Source organism: Phyllobates terribilis, unplaced genomic scaffold (assembly GCF_046119375.1).
Source record: "Phyllobates terribilis strain yellow unplaced genomic scaffold, ASM4611937v1 Scaffold_505__1_contigs__length_1300667, whole genome shotgun sequence".
In the NCBI taxonomy this organism is placed as follows: domain Eukaryota; kingdom Metazoa; phylum Chordata; class Amphibia; order Anura; family Dendrobatidae; genus Phyllobates; species Phyllobates terribilis.
This window is the reverse complement of record NW_027363265.1, coordinates 999,717-1,013,866: the sequence shown is the minus strand read 5'-3', so window position 1 is coordinate 1,013,866 and position 14,150 is coordinate 999,717. Positions and strand designations below refer to the sequence as shown.

Genomic DNA, 14,150 nt, shown 5'->3' with positions numbered 1-14,150 from the left:
TCCAGCAGCAGACTGAAGGTGGCTGCTGCTGTGCACAGGTATATAAAGGCTCAGAGCCTATTATGACACGCGCAGCCAGCGTTCCATTGCCACATTCCATCTACTGCAGGCAGGATACCTGGCTGGCTGAATGTCGCTGAGAAGCTCACAGAGACCGCCATAAGCAACAGTTTAACAGAATGCCACAGACTAATCAACCAAACTTTTTGGGTTGGGTTCTCTTTTATAGTCTGCAGGCATTAAATGAAAGAAGTCAGTGTTCCAGCAGAAGGAGACAACGTTTCAGAAAAGGCATTGTAGCAAACCAAAAAAGAAATTTTAAGCGCAGCAGAGTAACCAGCGCACATACCTGTTAGCTCAGGTGAGTTTAAAAGGCTGCTGTTGATAACAAGGGCATTTGCTAAATAGATGGTGTGTGTGCAACAATATACTGAAAGGTCAATTATATTGTGCAGCTTATCTCACCACCTGTAGTTATTTAGGTGAAAGCTCCAAAATGCTTGCCTAATATGTCTGTTTATCCAAAAGGAAGTAAAAAGGGAGAGCTAGAAAGATAGCATTGCATCACATTACATGGCAATGCAATGCACAGTTGCTGAAGTTGAACCAAAATGAGCTTGTAATCTGGCTTCTGCAACTTTGAACATGAAAAATCCAATGAGGAGAAGAAAAGCAGAGCCAAAGAGTCCATCCCAAAATCCGACAAACAAGCAAAATGAACAAAAAACATTGAATTCAATTCTTTCTGATTTTAGAAACTGCATTAAAGAAGGGGTGCACCGGTCCTGGAGATACTGCAATACCAGGTCAATGCGTGGAGTGGACAGAGCAAGCTCTTTTTCCATCTCCCTGTTCTAAAAATCCATTTAATATATGGTCCCCAGATAGGGGACGTATCAGATATTAAACTGATAAGAACAGATACTACACTTGATCTTAGCCAAAAGGCCGAGAAGCGATAACCAGAATTGGTTTCAAACTACGGAGCCACCCAAGGATCCTAAAAAGTCCATTTGTGGAGATGAGCTCCTGGACTCCCGTTAAGAAGACATGTTGTCAACCTCTAGATCCCTTACATGCCTGCACTTTTCGGCTTGCTGCTGCTGCAATCCACGCGTTTTAGATCTGCATAACTCCACCTCTTTAAACACAGCACCTTCACCCCCTGCTGTTCCCACCCGCCTCAACACCGTTGGAAGGGAGGAGAACCAATTAAGGCGGGGGGTGGGGTGGAACGAGCAGCTGTCTACCCTTAGCAGGAGGGCTCCTGATTACATACCTCTCCTGCTGCTGCTGCTGCTGGCTGTCCAGCAGCAGACTGAAGGTGGCTGCTGCTGTGCACAGGTATATAAAGGCTCAGAGCCTATTATGACACGCGCAGCCAGCGTTCCATTGCCACATTCCATCTACTGCAGGCAGGATACCTGGCTGGCTGAATGTCGCTGAGAAGCTCACAGAGACCGCCATAAGCAACAGTTTAACAGAATGCCACAGACTAATCAACCAAACTTTTTGGGTTGGGTTCTCTTTTATAGTCTGCAGGCATTAAATGAAAGAAGTCAGTGTTCCAGCAGAAGGAGACAACGTTTCAGAAAAGGCATTGTAGCAAACCAAAAAAGAAATTTTAAGCGCAGCAGAGTAACCAGCGCACATACCTGTTAGCTCAGGTGAGTTTAAAAGGCTGCTGTTGATAACAAGGGCATTTGCTAAATAGATGGTGTGTGTGCAACAATATACTGAAAGGTCAATTATATTGTGCAGCTTATCTCACCACCTGTAGTTATTTAGGTGAAAGTGACGCACCCCCTGGGACATATTCCTTTTTGAGGGGAATACCCGGCACCGGATCAGATGGGGGGTTGTAGTCTCCGAGCGGCTGTGACCCGGCCCGTGCCCAGGGCGTCAAACTCAGTGTTGTGTGGCAGTCTTACAGATCTTATTAAGAGTTCTTTTGTGTCGACTACGCCACCCGTTGTGATGCGGTCACTGTGGCCGCCGCTGCAGCAGGGTCCGCTGAGGCTGATGGTGGGTGCGCAGCTTGGTGGGATAACCCCCAACGGGAGGGGTATAGCCTCAGGGGGGACAGGTGTAGAGGATGGGGGTTGTGGTAGTGCAGTGCAGACGGCAATGAAGACAGAGTCGGGTTGTGCAGTTAAGGGTGTTTACTTACTGCAGATGTTGTACTGGTCACTCCAGCTTTGAGTGACCACCCGAGCCGTGCTGCGTCCACCAGGTCCTGGATCCAGCCAACCCCCAAACAAGTCCGGAGCGTGGCCCTGAGCTCTCCTTCTGTCCCGTTCTCTGGCCGTCCCCACCAGTGATCCACCTAGGTCCAGCTCCCTCGGGCCTTCTGTTGGGACACCCTTGGCCTTGGGTTCCCTGACCCTTCATGTGGTGTGCCTTCAGGGTGGATGTGATGGGTGACCGTGACAAAGGCTGCCCACGGTCTCCGGTCTCTGGCTGGGGAGTGTTTTTACCCCCACCAGCTTGGGTTCCGGAACCCTGTGCCGACTCCTCACCCGGTGCTTTAATTTGGGTTCTTGGGTCCTCTCTGCTGTTTCCCCCCTCTGGGTCTTTCTCTCTCTTCTCCTCTCTCACTCTGGGTCCTTCTTCTCCTCTGCTCCTGACTTGTTCTCTGCATCTGACCCTGATCTTAGTTGGTGCCCACCTTATATACACCCTCTATGTGTGAGCTCAGGTGACCAGCACCCAATGAGCTCCTAACTTTACCCAGGCTGCTCCCCCTATCTGCCCCTACACTACTTGGGATGTACCACCCCCCTCCCACTCCAGCCAGGAACAGACTCGGTCGTACCTGCACATTTCTAAGTGGGAGTACCGTCGGTCTGCTCCTCGGAAATGGGATGTGTGTAGTGCATGCAGCCTACCGAGCTCAGATCCACACTCCATCCTTGCCCGGGAGTGGAATATCACACCTCTGGGTTGAGGTGCAATACCCCTGTAGCAGCCGAATCCTCAGGGTGCTACATTCCCCCCTGGTAAATCACAGCACGTCCTCGGGCTGTAAGAACAAAACACCAAAACATACAATTTTTGCATAACCATCATAATAAAACATCATATAAAACATTGTATATATATATATATCAATAAAACTTTTTCATATCAACATTCTCGTCGTCTCTTGTTTCAGGTTCCTCCTCCGGACACTGTGCAACGTGTGTCCGGGAAAAGTGCGACAGTCTCTTAGAAAAACTGGTTTTCTTATAAAACCGGTAGGGGGCGCTTTAGGAAGCGCAACTATATACAGGGGAAGTTGGCCGCTCTCAGTCCTCGGCCAGGTAGAGGGAAGGGAATGGCTGCTCACAGTCCTCAGCCTGTGGGATGAAGGGGTTAACGGGTAAACAGTTCACTCAGCTGGTCCCAACGGGGACTATATATATTTAGCAACAGTCTCTTTATACCCCGGTCGGGTAACTATTTACATCACTGCTCTGCCGCACTCAACGGCGTCTTCCTCCCGCTCTTTGCTTTTTGCTGGTGGTAACTTCAGACCCGTCCGGGTCCTCTTGCTCCTCCTCCTCGCACCGCAACTCCTCCTCCGTCAGGCGGTGTACGTGGAGGGCGTAAGGTCCTTTGGCATACTTGTGCCGGGTAAAGGTGACCTCGTCTCCGATGTAGAGGTCACGACCTCTGTGCCCCTCCGGCAGATGGGACTCCACATCTCTGCGCGTGACAAAGACGTCGCCGGGGGTGTTGTTGTCTCTAATGAAGCCCCACCCGTGCTGCTGGTTGAACTTTATCACTGTTCCGATGGTGCGGGGACAATGCGCTGCACGGGGGTCCCTCCTGGTCCGGCTCTTCTGCTCCGCGCTCCTCACTTGAGCTTGCTGTTCCCGGACCCGCCTCTCTCTCCGCTCCCTTGCAAACGCCTTGAGCTGTTGGCGGCAGCACTCAGCACGCTCCGCTGCAGCCGCCCTGGTTTCCTGAGTGAACCCCATTAGATCTTCTCCGCTGGGGTCCCACTCAAACTGCGCTTCCGCTAGCGGGGGCGAGATCCTTATTACGGGCTTCGGAGCCGGAATCAGGGGTGCACACATGGCCCCAACCCTCCTCTGGTGCTCCAGTTCGTAATACTTCTGGGGCCAGATGAAAGGCTGCCCGTCCGGCCACGTGTGCTGGGCAAACAAGTCCTCTCCCAGACGCGGCACCCTTGGTTTTACGGGTGCGGGCGCGGTGGTGGTGGCGCCCGGGTTGCCCAGGCCTTGCGGCCAGGCCTGGGGCACCTGGAAGGTGAAAGGCACCGTTAGGACGGCGGCGCCCTGGGCTACCTGGCCTTGCGACCAGGCCGGAGGCTCCGCGGAGGTAGGGGGCGCTGTTGGTGATGCGACGCCCGGGAATTCTAGGCCCTGCGACCAGGCTGGTGGTACTTCCTGCTTGGTCACGCTCGGGGTCGAGGCGTGTGACGTCACAGGGGTCGCGGCGGCGGCTTCCGGTTGGGGCCTAGTCTGCGTCGGTGACATGGCGTTTTCGGGCACAGCAGGGGGACTTTCGGGCTCTGCGACGGGGAGCTGGGGCAGGTAAGCGGTGTCTCGGCTTGGGGTATAGGCGTCCCCTTTACCTGCCTCCATGCGTTCGGCTCCCTCCTCGGCGCCGTCTCCGGCCTTGGGTCCTCCCGCGCCATCCTCAGAGGCGGTCTCCTTCCTCATCTCGGCTGGCGTGCTCCGGGTCTTGGTTTCAGCTTGCGTCTTGGTTTCAGCTTGCTGGGCCATCTCCCGGCTCCATTCCGCCAATATCTCGCGCTGTACCCGGGCCATCCTCCGTGCGAGGCCCTCCAGGGCAGTCTGTGCACACTCCCGGTCTCGGGGGAGCTGTGCAAGGACCTCCACTAGGCCTAGTGGGGTCGTGGTGTCCAGCAGGCTCCTGACCAACGGGTCGGTGCTGCTCTGCTCTTCTTCCAGCAGGCTCCTGGCCAGCGGGCCGGTGCTGCTCTGCTCTCTGGACATCTCCGGGTGAGCTTCTCTGCTACTCCTCGTTAGACTTCTTGCCTCCGGGTGCGCTCGCTCCAGACTGCTCCAGGCGGCACCCATCCTCGTTCCTTTCTTTCGTCTCCTCCCACTTCGAGGGCGGTCCCGGGGCAACTCGGTGACTGTCAGCTCCAGGGGTAGTTCTTTCACGCTGACAGACACCTCCAGCATCACAGTCTCTGTTGGTGGGGGCGGTTTCCACTTTTGGCGCCATTTTCTGTCCCGGCCCACGATGGGAGGCGGCCTCTCGCCCTCCTTTGGCACGCCCATAATGGCGTCCGCTGCTCTTCCAAGGCGGGAAATCTTCGGATTTGGCGGGAAGCGTCGCCCAGTGGCGGGAAACTCTGCAGATGGCGGGAACAAGCTGGAAATGGCGGACAATCGGCGGGAATCGACTGGTGATGGAGTCCGATGGCGTGGACCCTTCGGAACCGGCAGGAGACTTCTTTCTGAGGTAAACTTGCACTTTTCTTCAGGCACGCAGTACCCGGGTGTTGCGGGCACGTAATCCTGCCGACTACGCCAAAGTTGACGCACCCCCTGGGACATATTCCTTTTTGAGGGGAATACCCAGCACCGGATCAGATGGGGGGTTGTAGTCTCCGAGCGGCTGTGACCCGGCCCGTGCCCAGGGCGTCAAACTCAGTGTTGTGTGGCAGTCTTACAGATCTTATTAAGAGTTCTTTTGTGTCGACTACGCCACCCGTTGTGATGCGGTCACTGTGGCCGCCGCTGCAGCAGGGTCCGCTGAGGCTGATGGTGGGTGCGCAGCTTGGTGGGATAACCCCCAACGGGAGGGGTATAGCCTCAGGGGGGACAGGTGTAGAGGATGGGGGTTGTGGTAGTGCAGTGCAGACGGCAATGAAGACAGAGTCGGGTTGTGCAGTTAAGGGTGTTTACTTACTGCAGATGTTGTACTGGTCACTCCAGCTTTGAGTGACCACCCGAGCCGTGCTGCGTCCACCAGGTCCTGGATCCAGCCAACCCCCAAACAAGTCCGGAGCGTGGCCCTGAGCTCTCCTTCTGTCCCGTTCTCTGGCCGTCCCCACCAGTGATCCACCTAGGTCCAGCTCCCTCGGGCCTTCTGTTGGGACACCCTTGGCCTTGGGTTCCCTGACCCTTCATGTGGTGTGCCTTCAGGGTGGATGTGATGGGTGACCGTGACAAAGGCTGCCCACGGTCTCCGGTCTCTGGCTGGGGAGTGTTTTTACCCCCACCAGCTTGGGTTCCGGAACCCTGTGCCGACTCCTCACCCGGTGCTTTAATTTGGGTTCTTGGGTCCTCTCTGCTGTTTCCCCCCTCTGGGTCTTTCTCTCTCTTCTCCTCTCTCACTCTGGGTCCTTCTTCTCCTCTGCTCCTGACTTGTTCTCTGCATCTGACCCTGATCTTAGTTGGTGCCCACCTTATATACACCCTCTATGTGTGAGCTCAGGTGACCAGCACCCAATGAGCTCCTAACTTTACCCAGGCTGCTCCCCCTATCTGCCCCTACACTACTTGGGATGTACCACCCCCCTCCCACTCCAGCCAGGAACAGACTCGGTCGTACCTGCACATTTCTAAGTGGGAGTACCGTCGGTCTGCTCCTCGGAAATGGGATGTGTGTAGTGCATGCAGCCTACCGAGCTCAGATCCACACTCCATCCTTGCCCGGGAGTGGAATATCACACCTCTGGGTTGAGGTGCAATACCCCTGTAGCAGCCGAATCCTCAGGGTGCTACAAAAGCTCCAAAATGCTTGCCTAATATATCTGTTTATCCAAAAGGAAGTAAAAAGGGAGAGCTAGAAAGATAGCATTGCATCACATTACATGGCAATGCAATGCACAGTTGCTGAAGTTGAACCAAAATGAGCTTGTAATCTGGCTTCTGCAACTTTGAACATGAAAAATCCAATGAGGAGAAGAAAAGCAGAGCCAAAGAGTCCATCCCAAAATCCGACAAACAAGCAAAATGAACAAAAAACATTGAATTCAATTCTTTCTGATTTTAGAAACTGCATTAAAGAAGGGGTGCACCGGTCCTGGAGATATTGCAATACCAGGTCAATGCGTGGAGTGGACAGAGCAAGCTCTTTTTCCATCTCCCTGTTCTAAAAATCCATTTAATATATGGTCCCCAGATAGGGGACGTATCAGATATTAAACTGATAAGAACAGATACTACACTTGATCTTAGCCAAAAGGCCGAGAAGCGATAACCAGAATTGGTTTCAAACTACGGAGCCACCCAAGGATCCTAAAAAGTCCATTTGTGGAGATGAGCTCCTGGACTCCCGTTAAGAAGACATGTTGTCAACCTCTAGATCCCTTACATGCCTGCACTTTTCGGCTTGCTGCTGCTGCAATCCACGCGTTTTAGATCTGCATAACTCCACCTCTTTAAACACAGCACCTTCACCCCCTGCTGTTCCCACCCGCCTCAACACCGTTGGAAGGGAGGAGAACCAATTAAGGCGGGGGGTGGGGTGGAACGAGCAGCTGTCTACCCTTAGCAGGAGGGCTCCTGATTACATACCTCTCCTGCTGCTGCTGCTGCTGGCTGTCCAGCAGCAGACTGAAGGTGGCTGCTGCTGTGCACAGGTATATAAAGGCTCAGAGCCTATTATGACACGCGCAGCCAGCGTTCCATTGCCACATTCCATCTACTGCAGGCAGGATACCTGGCTGGCTGAATGTCGCTGAGAAGCTCACAGAGACCGCCATAAGCAACAGTTTAACAGAATGCCACAGACTAATCAACCAAACTTTTTGGGTTGGGTTCTCTTTTATAGTCTGCAGGCATTAAATGAAAGAAGTCAGTGTTCCAGCAGAAGGAGACAACGTTTCAGAAAAGGCATTGTAGCAAACCAAAAAAGAAATTTTAAGCGCAGCAGAGTAACCAGCGCACATACCTGTTAGCTCAGGTGAGTTTAAAAGGCTGCTGTTGATAACAAGGGCATTTGCTAAATAGATGGTGTGTGTGCAACAATATACTGAAAGGTCAATTATATTGTGCAGCTTATCTCACCACCTGTAGTTATTTAGGTGAAAGCTCCAAAATGCTTGCCTAATATGTCTGTTTATCCAAAAGGAAGTAAAAAGGGAGAGCTAGAAAGATAGCATTGCATCACATTACATGGCAATGCAATGCACTTTTGCTGAAGTTGAACCAAAATGAGCTTGTAATCTGGCTTCTGCAACTTTGAACATGAAAAATCCAATGAGGAGAAGAAAAGCAGAGCCAAAGAGTCCATCCCAAAATCCGACAAACAAGCAAAATGAACAAAAAACATTGAATTCAATTCTTTCTGATTTTAGAAACTGCATTAAAGAAGGGGTGCACCGGTCCTGGAGATACTGCAATACCAGGTCAATGCGTGGAGTGGACAGAGCAAGCTCTTTTTCCATCTCTCTGTTCTAAAAATCCATTTAATATATGGTCCCCAGATAGGGGACGTATCAGATATTAAACTGATAAGAACAGATACTACACTTGATCTTAGCCAAAAGGCCGAGAAGCGATAACCAGAATTGGTTTCAAACTACGGAGCCACCCAAGGATCCTAAAAAGTCCATTTGTGGAGATGAGCTCCTGGACTCCCGTTAAGAAGACATGTTGTCAACCTCTAGATCCCTTACATGCCTGCACTTTTCGGCTTGCTGTTGCTGCAATCCACGCGTTTTAGATCTGCATAACTCCACCTCTTTAAACACAGCACCTTCACCCCCTGCTGTTCCCACCCGCCTCAACACCGTTGGAAGGGAGGAGAACCAATTAAGGCGGGGGGTGGGGTGGAACGAGCAGCTGTCTACCCTTAGCAGGAGGGCTCCTGATTACATACCTCTCCTGCTGCTGCTGCTGCTGGCTGTCCAGCAGCAGACTGAAGGTGGCTGCTGCTGTGCACAGGTATATAAAGGCTCAGAGCCTATTATGACACGCGCAGCCAGCGTTCCATTGCCACATTCCATCTACTGCAGGCAGGATACCTGGCTGGCTGAATGTCGCTGAGAAGCTCACAGAGACCGCCATAAGCAACAGTTTAACAGAATGCCACAGACTAATCAACCAAACTTTTTGGGTTGGGTTCTCTTTTATAGTCTGCAGGCATTAAATGAAAGAAGTCAGTGTTCCAGCAGAAGGAGACAACGTTTCAGAAAAGGCATTGTAGCAAACCAAAAAAGAAATTTTAAGCGCAGCAGAGTAACCAGCGCACATACCTGTTAGCTCAGGTGAGTTTAAAAGGCTGCTGTTGATAACAAGGGCATTTGCTAAATAGATGGTGTGTGTGCAACAATATACTGAAAGGTCAATTATATTGTGCAGCTTATCTCACCACCTGTAGTTATTTAGGTGAAAGCTCCAAAATGCTTGCCTAATATGTCTGTTTATCCAAAAGGAAGTAAAAAGGGAGAGCTAGAAAGATAGCATTGCATCACATTACATGGCAATGCAATGCACTTTTGCTGAAGTTGAACCAAAATGAGCTTGTAATCTGGCTTCTGCAACTTTGAACATGAAAAATCCAATGAGGAGAAGAAAAGCAGAGCCAAAGAGTCCATCCCAAAATCCGACAAACAAGCAAAATGAACAAAAAACATTGAATTCAATTCTTTCTGATTTTAGAAACTGCATTAAAGAAGGGGTGCACCGGTCCTGGAGATACTGCAATACCAGGTCAATGCGTGGAGTGGACAGAGCAAGCTCTTTTTCCATCTCTCTGTTCTAAAAATCCATTTAATATATGGTCCCCAGATAGGGGACGTATCAGATATTAAACTGATAAGAACAGATACTACACTTGATCTTAGCCAAAAGGCCGAGAAGCGATAACCAGAATTGGTTTCAAACTACGGAGCCACCCAAGGATCCTAAAAAGTCCATTTGTGGAGATGAGCTCCTGGACTCCCGTTAAGAAGACATGTTGTCAACCTCTAGATCCCTTACATGCCTGCACTTTTCGGCTTGCTGTTGCTGCAATCCACGCGTTTTAGATCTGCATAACTCCACCTCTTTAAACACAGCACCTTCACCCCCTGCTGTTCCCACCCGCCTCAACACCGTTGGAAGGGAGGAGAACCAATTAAGGCGGGGGGTGGGGTGGAACGAGCAGCTGTCTACCCTTAGCAGGAGGGCTCCTGATTACATACCTCTCCTGCTGCTGCTGCTGCTGGCTGTCCAGCAGCAGACTGAAGGTGGCTGCTGCTGTGCACAGGTATATAAAGGCTCAGAGCCTATTATGACACGCGCAGCCAGCGTTCCATTGCCACATTCCATCTACTGCAGGCAGGATACCTGGCTGGCTGAATGTCGCTGAGAAGCTCACAGAGACCGCCATAAGCAACAGTTTAACAGAATGCCACAGACTAATCAACCAAACTTTTTGGGTTGGGTTCTCTTTTATAGTCTGCAGGCATTAAATGAAAGAAGTCAGTGTTCCAGCAGAAGGAGACAACGTTTCAGAAAAGGCATTGTAGCAAACCAAAAAAGAAATTTTAAGCGCAGCAGAGTAACCAGCGCACATACCTGTTAGCTCAGGTGAGTTTAAAAGGCTGCTGTTGATAACAAGGGCATTTGCTAAATAGATGGTGTGTGTGCAACAATATACTGAAAGGTCAATTATATTGTGCAGCTTATCTCACCACCTGTAGTTATTTAGGTGAAAGCTCCAAAATGCTTGCCTAATATGTCTGTTTATCCAAAAGGAAGTAAAAAGGGAGAGCTAGAAAGATAGCATTGCATCACATTACATGGCAATGCAATGCACAGTTGCTGAAGTTGAACCAAAATGAGCTTGTAATCTGGCTTCTGCAACTTTGAACATGAAAAATCCAATGAGGAGAAGAAAAGCAGAGCCAAAGAGTCCATCCCAAAATCCGACAAACAAGCAAAATGAACAAAAAACATTGAATTCAATTCTTTCTGATTTTAGAAACTACATTAAAGAAGGGGTGCACCGGTCCTGGAGATACTGCAATACCAGGTCAATGCGTGGAGTGGACAGAGCAAGCTCTTTTTCCATCTCCCTGTTCTAAAAATCCATTTAATATATGGTCCCCAGATAGGGGACGTATCAGATATTAAACTGATAAGAACAGATACTACACTTGAACTTAGCCAAAAGGCCGAGAAGCGATAACCAGAATTGGTTTCAAACTACGGAGCCACCCAAAGATCCTAAAAAGTCCATTTGTGGAGATGAGCTCCTGGACTCCCGTTAAGAAGACATGTTGTCAACCTCTAGATCCCTTACATGCCTGCACTTTTCGGCTTGCTGCTGCTGCAATCCACGCGTTTTAGATCTGCATAACTCCACCTCTTTAAACACAGCACCTTCACCCCCTGCTGTTCCCACCCGCCTCAACACCGTTGGAAGGGAGGAGAACCAATTAAGGCGGGGGGTGGGGTGGAACGAGCAGCTGTCTACCCTTAGCAGGAGGGCTCCTGATTACATACCTCTCCTGCTGCTGCTGCTGCTGGCTGTCCAGCAGCAGACTGAAGGTGGCTGCTGCTGTGCACAGGTATATAAAGGCTCAGAGCCTATTATGACACGCGCAGCCAGCGTTCCATTGCCACATTCCATCTACTGCAGGCAGGATACCTGGCTGGCTGAATGTCGCTGAGAAGCTCACAGAGACCGCCATAAGCAACAGTTTAACAGAATGCCACAGACTAATCAACCAAACTTTTTGGGTTGGGTTCTCTTTTATAGTCTGCAGGCATTAAATGAAAGAAGTCAGTGTTCCAGCAGAAGGAGACAACGTTTCAGAAAAGGCATTGTAGCAAACCAAAAAAGAAATTTTAAGCGCAGCAGAGTAACCAGCGCACATACCTGTTAGCTCAGGTGAGTTTAAAAGGCTGCTGTTGATAACAAGGGCATTTGCTAAATAGATGGTGTGTGTGCAACAATATACTGAAAGGTCAATTATATTGTGCAGCTTATCTCACCACCTGTAGTTATTTAGGTGAAAGCTCCAAAATGCTTGCCTAATATGTCTGTTTATCCAAAAGGAAGTAAAAAGGGAGAGCTAGAAAGATAGCATTGCATCACATTACATGGCCATGCAATGCACAGTTGCTGAAGTTGAACCAAAATGAGCTTGTAATCTGGCTTCTGCAACTTTGAACATGAAAAATCCAATGAGGAGAAGAAAAGCAGAGCCAAAGAGTCCATCCCAAAATCCGACAAACAAGCAAAATGAACAAAAAACATTGAATTCAATTCTTTCTGATTTTAGAAACTGCATTAAAGAAGGGGTGCAACGGTCCTGGAGATACTGCAATACCAGGTCAATGCGTGGAGTGGACAGAGCAAGCTCTTTTTCCATCTCCCTGTTCTAAAAATCCATTTAATATATGGTCCCCAGATAGGGGACGTATCAGATATTAAACTGATAAGAACAGATACTACACTTGATCTTAGCCAAAAGGCCGAGAAGCGATAACCAGAATTGGTTTCAAACTACGGAGCCACCCAAGGATCCTAAAAAGTCCATTTGTGGAGATGAGCTCCTGGACTCCCGTTAAGAAGACATGTTGTCAACCTCTAGATCCCTTACATGCCTGCATTTTTCGGCTTGCTGCTGCTGCAATCCACGCGTTTTAGATCTGCATAACTCCACCTCTTTAAACACAGCACCTTCACCCCCTGCTGTTCCCACCCGCCTCAACACCGTTGGAAGGGAGGAGAACCAATTAAGGCGGGGGGTGGGGTGGAACGAGCAGCTGTCTACCCTTAGCAGGAGGGCTCCTGATTACATACCTCTCCTGTTGCTGCTGCTGCTGGCTGTCCAGCAGCAGACTGAAGGTGGCTGCTGCTGTGCACAGGTATATAAAGGCTCAGAGCCTATTATGACACGCGCAGCCAGCGTTCCATTGCCACATTCCATCTACTGCAGGCAGGATACCTGGCTGGCTGAATGTCGCTGAGAAGCTCACAGAGACCGCCATAAGCAACAGTTTAACAGAATGCCACAGACTAATCAACCAAACTTTTTGGGTTGGGTTCTCTTTTATAGTCTGCAGGCATTAAATGAAAGAAGTCAGTGTTCCAGCAGAAGGAGACAACGTTTCAGAAAAGGCATTGTAGCAAACCAAAAAAGAAATTTTAAGCGCAGCAGAGTAACCAGCGCACATACCTGTTAGCTCAGGTGAGTTTAAAAGGCTGCTGTTGATAACAAGGGCATTTGCTAAATAGATGGTGTGTGTGCAACAATATACTGAAAGGTCAATTATATTGTGCAGCTTATCTCACCACCTGTAGTTATTTAGGTGAAAGCTCCAAAATGCTTGCCTAATATGTCTGTTTATCCAAAAGGAAGTAAAAAGGGAGAGCTAGAAAGATAGCATTGCATCACATTACATGGCAATGCAATGCACAGTTGCTGAAGTTGAACCAAAATGAGCTTGTAATCTGGCTTCTGCAACTTTGAACATGAAAAATCCAATGAGGAGAAGAAAAGCAGAGCCAAAGAGTCCATCCCAAAATCCGACAAACAAGCAAAATGAACAAAAAACATTGAATTCAATTCTTTCTGATTTTAGAAACTGCATTAAAGAAGGGGTGCACCGGTCCTGGAGATACTGCAATACCAGGTCAATGCGTGGAGTGGACAGAGCAAGCTCTTTTTCCATCTCCCTGTTCTAAAAATCCATTTAATATATGGTCCCCAGATAGGGGACGTATCAGATATTAAACTGATAAGAACAGATACTACACTTGATCTTAGCCAAAAGGCCGAGAAGCGATAACCAGAATTGGTTTCAAACTACGGAGCCACCCAAGGATCCTAAAAAGTCCATTTGTGGAGATGAGCTCCTGGACTCCCGTTAAGAAGACATGTTGTCAACCTCTAGATCCCTTACATGCCTGCACTTTTCGGCTTGCTGCTGCTGCAATCCACGCGTTTTAGATCTGCATAACTCCACCTCTTTAAACACAGCACCTTCACCCCCTGCTGTTCCCACCCGCCTCAACACCGTTGGAAGGGAGGAGAACCAATTAAGGCGGGGGGTGGGGTGGAACGAGCAGCTGTCTACCCTTAGCAGGAGGGCTCCTGATTACATACCTCTCCTGCTGCTGCTGCTGGCTGTCCAGCAGCAGACTGAAGGTGGCTGCTGCTGTGCACAGGTATATAAAGGCTCAGAGCCTATTATGACACGCGCAGCCAGCGTTCCATTGCC

At 49.7% G+C, this 14,150-nt stretch overlaps 7 non-coding genes across 7 annotated transcripts; all 7 read right to left on the bottom strand.

Moving 5' to 3' along the window:
• Nucleotides 1–769: 769 nt before the first annotated feature.
• Nucleotides 770–960, bottom strand: LOC141231152 (U2 spliceosomal RNA). Its single transcript, XR_012297562.1, has one exon. It is a non-coding gene; the product is annotated as a U2 spliceosomal RNA (small nuclear RNA).
• Nucleotides 961–6,995: 6,035 nt separating this feature from the next.
• On the bottom strand, nucleotides 6,996–7,186 carry LOC141231266 (U2 spliceosomal RNA). Its single transcript, XR_012297680.1, has one exon. It is a non-coding gene; the product is annotated as a U2 spliceosomal RNA (small nuclear RNA).
• Nucleotides 7,187–8,301: 1,115 nt separating this feature from the next.
• LOC141231353 (U2 spliceosomal RNA) lies at nucleotides 8,302–8,492 on the bottom strand. Its single transcript, XR_012297765.1, has one exon. It is a non-coding gene; the product is annotated as a U2 spliceosomal RNA (small nuclear RNA).
• Nucleotides 8,493–9,607: 1,115 nt separating this feature from the next.
• On the bottom strand, nucleotides 9,608–9,798 carry LOC141231351 (U2 spliceosomal RNA). Its single transcript, XR_012297763.1, has one exon. It is a non-coding gene; the product is annotated as a U2 spliceosomal RNA (small nuclear RNA).
• Nucleotides 9,799–10,913: 1,115 nt separating this feature from the next.
• LOC141231367 (U2 spliceosomal RNA) lies at nucleotides 10,914–11,104 on the bottom strand. The gene has a single exon (XR_012297778.1). It is a non-coding gene; the product is annotated as a U2 spliceosomal RNA (small nuclear RNA).
• Nucleotides 11,105–12,219: 1,115 nt separating this feature from the next.
• Nucleotides 12,220–12,410, bottom strand: LOC141231328 (U2 spliceosomal RNA). The gene has a single exon (XR_012297740.1). It is a non-coding gene; the product is annotated as a U2 spliceosomal RNA (small nuclear RNA).
• A 1,115-nt stretch (nucleotides 12,411–13,525) lies between these two features.
• LOC141231151 (U2 spliceosomal RNA) lies at nucleotides 13,526–13,716 on the bottom strand. Its single transcript, XR_012297561.1, has one exon. It is a non-coding gene; the product is annotated as a U2 spliceosomal RNA (small nuclear RNA).
• Between the last annotated feature and the right edge of the window lie 434 nt (nucleotides 13,717–14,150).